At 39.4% G+C, this 7868-nt stretch overlaps 2 long non-coding RNA genes across 2 annotated transcripts; one reads left to right on the top strand and one right to left on the bottom strand.

Moving 5' to 3' along the window:
- Positions 1–2999: 2999 nt before the first annotated feature.
- On the top strand, positions 3000–6276 carry LOC138407219 (uncharacterized). The gene is made up of 2 exons (XR_011240634.1): positions 3000–3159; positions 5777–6276. It is a non-coding gene; the product is annotated as an uncharacterized lncRNA (long non-coding RNA).
- Positions 5704–7748, bottom strand: LOC138407218 (uncharacterized). The gene is made up of 2 exons (XR_011240633.1): positions 7592–7748; positions 5704–7142 (listed from the first exon to the last, which is right to left on the bottom strand). It is a non-coding gene; the product is annotated as an uncharacterized lncRNA (long non-coding RNA).
- Positions 7749–7868: the final 120 nt, after the last annotated feature.

Here is a 7868-nt window from a genome sequence, read left to right as displayed (position 1 = left end):
CTGATCATTATCGAACATGCTATAATAGGCCAGAAGCATTAATTCTCAGAAAAGCTGGCATCAGCTAGATGATGGCACATTATCATGGTTTCCAATGAATGCGAGTGTAGCTAACAATGCTTAGTTTGAATGAAGCCTTTCTGCTGACTCCCTGTCTGATAGAGTTAGAGTGTGCTGCCAGAACTGGGTCAGTTTGGTATTTTGGGCCTGTTTTCAAAATGTAACTGCCTGATGTAAAAATGTAAAATGTAAAGTTTGCATTTGGTAATTTAATGTCCACAAAGAAAAGGTGTCAACAACTCCTACCTGCTTCCATTACCTTTACAGTCAACAGTGTTTCCCCTCTCTCACCACACTAACTGCAACTATCTGTACAGCTTTAGTTTTATGCTAACTGCAGTTACATTCTTCTCCCTGCCTACACTCCCCTCCTCTCCTTTATCTCTCTTTTGTCTAATCCTGTCCATCCTCTATCTTCTTTCTCCTTAAGCAACTGATGTTTGATTTTAACAGGTCAGACTGACAACTAATGCTACAAAGCAGCCATAAAGGGTCGCACTTAATTTATTATGTGTTTGAACTGAGCATTAAAACTGGCATGCTTCTTCCAGTCACGTACTGAACCCTGGACATTTGCCTGACATTCTCTGGAGGGGCTGTATGTGAGAATGCAGATTGAGTCATTCGCTTTGGACATTTTCCTACCAGTCACAGAGTAAAATGTCCAGAAAATGTCAGAGTGAGTCCATGTGAGAATACGACCAGATGTCCAGAAAATGCAGTGCAAGCCAACAAGCATGTTGCTAACATTTCTAACACATTCTAAACCTTCTACAACATGAAACTGAAGAAAATCCTAAAGGAATAAGAGTACTTCACAAGGAGACAAGAGGTTTCATGCACAGACGCAGACGGAGATGTATTCAAAAGCTTTTGGTGATAAGAGCAGACGCCACAGTCAATACACAAAAACAGTGTAATGTGTATGTCATGCCTCCTGTTGGGCCTCCTGCACAATCTATCCAGGTATCACCCTTCAACTGAATGTTTGAGACATTTTCCTGCTATTGTGAACTGGAGAATCTCTTTCTGCATTCTTCATATGTGATAGTCAAACTGAAAATGTCTTTAGTTACAAACACTCAACTCTCTTTGCAGCTCCTGTTGAAAACTCTAGTCTCAGCAGGTGGATCCCCTTCATGAAATAAACACCACCTTGTATAGTTTCATCATTCTTAACTGTGTAGTACTGCAGACGGAACATGAATGAGATGAAGCAAGATCAAATATGAACTTTTATTTGTGTGATGTCCTTTCTCTCAGCTGTATGGGAGTGAAACACATATTTTAAGATTATGTTTAACTCACACTCCCAAAGAAAGTCATCATCCCTGATGTTCACATCTATAACTCTGCACAGAAATCATAGAAACAAGAACTCCAGAACTTCCCATTGAACATTTTCCTCAGAAACCCAGTAACAGTTTTCTGAATATCCTCTGATACATTTTAAGTGTTGCCATTGAATGTAAACATTTCTCACTAGGCCATTACATCTTTCATGTTGTCATGTCATTGAGTATAGTGTGTTTGCTTATGTAGAAATGGTGATTCATTTACTTGTCTAACCTGTTCCACTGCATAGCTCCAGTAATCCTCTGGAGCTTTCAATCACATAATCTTCCTCTGCAGAGGGAGCTGGCCAGTTGTCATGGATTTGTACAAATTAAAATTTTTCTGAGCACATCCATGTTGGTTTGAATGCTGCAGTGAAAGTTCACTCTGGACTTCGAAAATTCAATTTAGTTTCTCCTTTACACACATACTGTAGATCAAAACAAATGCAGTCGTAGACATTCTCTGTGTGACCTCCTCCGTACAGCAAATACCTGCACAAAGTCTCCTGACTCAAAAGAAGACTCGTCAACCCAACAAATACACATAGTTTATTAACCTGTTTGGTCAAAAATCCAAACGAGTCAACATTTAGACACGTTGACCACAGTGCAGACAGAGGCTTTATTCACAGAGTGTGAAAGGAGAGACGAGATAGAGACAGTCCTGACCTCTCCCTTTGAGATTTAACAGCAACAACACTGGAGCATGACAGATTATATCAGATGAAAGTCAACTATGTCTATAAAGGAAAGCTTCTTTGTAAAACTGAAAACTCAGCCTGTGCCCCAACCCCTGTTCAAAGTAGACACCATGTCTTACCTTTAAAGCATTAGTAGAGGAGGACTCTTACACGTTTTTAATTTTAAAAATACAAACATATCTGAGAAAAAAAAAAAAGATTTCTTTGAAACTTGGTGGAAGGATGTGGTATAGGTAATGATATAACACATTTTTGTGCAGACACAGATAATTAACATTTTAATCATAATTTTTTTGGCATTTTGTTATCAATTTCCTAGGGAACAATTCATGTATCTAGATAGATCTAGGAGTGCATTCCTCCACCAAGGCCCAACAGTCCCCCCTAACCATTAAGTCTGTCATTATTCATTCTGAAACTATTGAAGATACATATGAACTGTTGACTGAATCCACATGATCTCAACTAAACATTGGTGGTAGTTCCAGGTTAGAAGCCCTTTTTGCTACTGTACAGCAGCTGAAAAAAACTAGACCCCTAAAAACTTATATAACATAAAATTATAAACATTTCATAAATTTGCTTCTTTTATCGAATCTGTGCCAACATTTAGTATATTTTGGTCCATGTCCCATTGTTCCACCAAGTTTTGTGGAAATCTGTGACGTTATTGTTGCGTAATCCTGCTGACAATACTAGAACACACTAGAATGGCACTCAGGAGAGCTTTCCTCCAGCAAGCTCAACAGTCTCCTTACATTCAACCCAGCTCCACCAAAAATCACACACTCAAAGATCTCTTTTAATGCTGTTGGCCTTTGTTATCAAGATCCATGTTTTTTATTGTTTGGGAAATCAGTGAAAATACAACATCACAATGTTAAAGGACCTGGACCAGCCCTTTAACCCTGATTCACACCAAAATGTAATGGGTTCTTCCCTAACCTATACCACATCCGTCTATCGAGTTCATGGAGATCACTTTTTTAGTTTTTTCGCATTATCCTGCTGACAAACAAACAAATCAACAGACGGGTGAAAACATAACCTCTTTGGTGAAGGTAATTTGCTCAACAGAGTAGCTTCATTTCCTGCTGTCAAAGCTCACATAGATGTGTAATTTTAGCTGCAACTTTGGATAATTTTGCATCACTGCTGTGCTCCACTCTGAATAATTTCAGTTGGAGTCAGAGACAAACAGTTTGACGACAGTGACATGAAATGATTGAGCTGTTTTCTTAAATGTCAGCTGCACGACAACCGCACCTAATCACACACAATTGTCTTTCTGAAATACCAAGGGTGTTGTAATAGTCAGCATACCCCTCTGCAGGAAGAGCATTGTTGTTTAAACTTTCCAAAAAAGTCCATTATTACATTTTCCTGACAAGCATCCTCTTGAGGCCTTGTGAATAATAACTGTCCTCTCTGGATTAAAAGGGCACCATTGGTTTAGTGTTCAATCAGTTTGAGCCCAAAATGGAGATTACCTGCATGTGGTGGTGGTGCAGGGTTTCCATCTGATGTGGCCACATAGTTCTGGCTCTACACTTAGCAGAGCTGCATGAGGGCAGCCTGAGGTAGCTAAAAGGAACTCGTCACTCTCTCTGTAAATATGATCCTGGAAGATGCGTTCCCCCCTCAGGGCAAGTTCCGCAACATCAGGAAGCAGCAGTAAACATGCCATTGTGCGAGGGTGCAGAAATAGGCTTACTTTGGGCCTATAAATGCTATTTTCAAACACCCAAGCTGTTTTATATTGATGCTAGGGGCAACACTGCAGATCGTGCACAGTACGTTTTCAGCATACCACAATACCTGTCGGCTAATAAACCAGAGTGCTTGTGTTTGTACTGAGATGGTTCGATTCCGTCCAGTAGATCTGTGTAATACTGGACTCAGTTTAGCACAAAGATCGAAGATCACAGATCTATAGAATCTATATCAGCTGATTAGTCAGTTATAATCATGGGACAAAAAAATCATTGCGATCACTGAACTCTTATTTCTTCCAAATCCTTCCATTACTTTTGAAAGTGAATAGTTTTTATTTATTTTTTGTGAGTGATTTCCAATGCACTCTGTGCGCCTGATGGCATAGTCACATTCACTGCAGCAATTTTAGACACACTATATGTACTTAAGGATACACACAGTGTTAGAAGATACACCACAGGCTGGCCCTGTGGCTTAGTTGGTGAAAGTGCCTCTCTATTGCAAATTTCCCCATTGTGGGACTAATAATAGTCCCACGATCTTATCTTATCTTCTAATATTAAAAACTATTGATGACTCAGCTCTGCACCTCTGCTGTTAAATGGTGTCTGGACATAATTTGCTGTAAGTTGTTTAATATCTTTTTCAATTGAAGGTTCGTATGGAACAGTTATCTTGCGCGAGCACAAATAACGCTGTTTGTGTTAATGTTAATGATGAAGTGGATCAATAATTTGGCTTCAGTTCAGCATCCACAATGGATGTAAGTCAATGCAGCATCCTAACAAGGATAGATGTGTGTCTGTGTCCGTCCACATGCCCGTCTCCTGTATATCTGTTCTTGGTGCTGTTAGTGTTGAGAGCTACTGAAAACTGGAATGAAATTCATCATATGTGATAAGAGAAGTGTAACTGTGGGTTACCTGTCATTGGATAACAGATTCTGTGTATTTGCGTCAACTCTTTTTTATAAGATGTATTTGCTATTTGCCATAATTATACCTTGGTAAGGCTCCAGGAAAAAGACTCAGCTTGTGTTCGGCATCTGAACTACATTTATAGTCCAGATAGTGCAAATGTATTTTTAATGTATTTGGGGCTCTAAAGCAATTCAATCCAACAATGTTGTTACATGACATTGGATTATGATAGAGGTTTTGCCTTTCCCCAACAATAAGCCTCTTGACTGGTGAAAATTCAATTTTTGACCATAAGTTAATTGAATATCACACGATTTCGTCCAAGCACCTCATCTCAATAATAGGTGTTGTCAAAGACAACTGATGTCTGTATGTGATGGTCAGACTCTCAGATGAGAAATAAATGAGAGCAAGAGGGTGAGAGACTGTGGAGCAGGGCAGACTGTGGCTGAATCACACATGTTTAAGACTTTCAGGCCTGTGTGCATTTCTCTGAGGTTTAGACTGTGGACATGCATGGTGTGTCAGACTACTTTCTCTCTCTGTCACGCAAAGTACCAGGGGAACATGGACTACTCAGAGAAAGCAAAACAACTTTTAGTTTTTGCATGACGCATGCATGGAGGTATGGCAGAGAAATCCTACCCCCTCTGAAACATCTGTGTCATTTTAATCTATAGTCTATTACTCAGGCTGAACTGTCTGGCGTCTGTGCCCGTCAATCGTCTGTGCCCGTCAATCATCTGTGCGCGACTGTTTTCAGGTACAACTGCATGCTGGGAGCTACAACACACAGCTTGACAAGCACATCAGGTGCGATGGTGTGAAATGAGAACATTTTACAGTTTACTTCCTGTTCAAATGGGTAATTAACACTGTCAAATTAACTCAGCGTACTAGGTAGTGTTTTGAGTGTGTGTGTGTGTGTGTCCGTGTTATAGATCTAATTGTTTTCTAATTCTGTGTCCTCTACCCCCCCCTCCGCCCCCAGTTTCCTCCAAGAATATGAATCATGGGTTAATTTTATGCTCTTTTTACACAGATAAGATTCATCACATTACAGTCAATCAGAGTATTCATCATCTCCCCACAAACTATCAAACTGACTGTTGCCCTTGCAGAAAGGAAGAGAAAGAATTTTTCAGCATGGAGTGCAGATAGAATACCATTCATCTTTGTTCGCTGTTGTCCTCTCCTTATGGCAAGCCGTTTGAGAATTGATTCCATATCCTTGATATCACAATGGGACACATAAAATGGATTGCACTTATATGTCCTTTCCTGGTCTAATCAACCACTCAGAGCATTTTAAAAACTGTTGGCCAGTCACCCATCGCACACACATTCATTCATACACAATCATCACAGTCACTTACGGACGGGAGGAACTGTGTATAGAACCAATGACTTCTGATTAGTGGACAACAGGGGCAGATTTAGTGGTCTAGCAATATGGCAGATCAACAAGACATCATCCAACAACCCACAAAGCACCTTTATATTCTATGTACAATGACATTAAAAGTAATTTGTGTGACTTCATTATTGGATCGTGGGCAGTATTTTGGTCAAGGACAAATCTGTGACACTGTAATTATTCAGTATTTTCTATGTGAAAACTCCCACTGACTGTAACCCTGACTGTTGTAAACAGTAACAGATCATGTAATCCAGGTCTCAGCTTATTTTCTTGAAGCAAAAATTTCATCAGGATAACCTGAAGACTATGTGAATTATAAAGATTTATGAATGTTTTTTTTTTGACAAAGAGCATTATTCTTCATCATTCATCATTTACATTCCATTTGTTCATTGCCACAGAGATTATAGAATTATCATGTGCTTTGAAGGCGAACAGAAAAGTAAGCATCAGTGTTTTCCCTCATTACCGCGCCTTTTTTCTATCTTTGCCTTTATAGCCTACTCAAAAGTGAAAAAGGTGTCTTCTAACTTGTATATCACCTCTGTGACTGTAATGCAACCACTGTTCATTTCACTATGGGAACATTATCATCCACAGTTGAGTATCACTTGTGCATTATAGGACCAGTGTGATGAAAGCTGAAGTGGCTGGGTATGAAGTTGGGGCGCCATCTGCTGGAAAAGAAATATGTTTTAATATTTATCCTAACAGAACAAGACAAAAAAATCCAACAATCTTTAACTAGCTGAACGAGCACAACATAAGCTTGAAACTTCACTTAGAATCCCTGGTTAAATAGCTGATGATTGTTTCCATCCATCTATCAATCTAACCATTATTTATTTGTCTATCAAAGGGCTGACATACAGAGACAATCAACCATTCACGCTCACATTTACACCTACGGTCAATTTACACTCTCCAATCATCTGAACCTCAACCTTTCATTGGACTGTGGGAGGAAGTCTGAGTACCTGGAGAAAACCTGCAAAGACACAGGGAGAACATGCAAACTCAACAAAGAAACCCCCCCAGGCCCCATCGGTATTCAGACCAGGAACCTTCTTGCTATGAGGTGACCATGCTAAGCACCTTGCAACCCCTAATTATTGTTGGTAACATTTAAATATTCAGTGTTCAGTCACATTTTTGGTTCTTGGTTGACTCCTCGACCCACTACTAGAAAAAATATGCCCCGCATTTTTCCCAACAATTAACAATGATAGACATAGAAATCAAAAATGGATTGAAGTTCAATTTTAGAGACTCTCTTTTTAAACAATCCACACCCACTGTAATACACATAGATATGATAACTATAGACAAAGTAGATATACATGTATCCCTCTCCAGTTTGATGACATTTTGGGATGAAATTGGGTGAACTACCCCTTTAAGGATGCTGTTTGACCAAACCTCATTCTTGATACTAACCTCTTCCTTTGTATCCCTGATGGTTGTTCTTATTTCACCTACTTTCTTTTGAATGATATGAAAGTATCTGCCCTTTTCCAGTCCTGATATGATTTATTTTTAATCTCAGCCTTGCTATCTATAATTTACTGCCACATCCACATCTCTTTTCCTAGCTGCATACTTATCAGCCAGCTCGTTTCCTTCCGCCCAGATTTGTGCAGGAATCCATTCAAACAAACTTGATTTCAAAACCTATTGCGTTGTCATCACATTTAGGGCGCGGTCTCTTCTGTGA

The sequence above is a fragment of the Paralichthys olivaceus genome, chromosome 3 (genome assembly GCF_024713975.1).
Source record: "Paralichthys olivaceus isolate ysfri-2021 chromosome 3, ASM2471397v2, whole genome shotgun sequence".
Lineage (NCBI taxonomy): Eukaryota > Metazoa > Chordata > Actinopteri > Pleuronectiformes > Paralichthyidae > Paralichthys > Paralichthys olivaceus.
The sequence above is the reverse complement of the archived record's forward strand: the minus strand, read 5'-3'. Positions and strand labels throughout refer to the sequence as shown.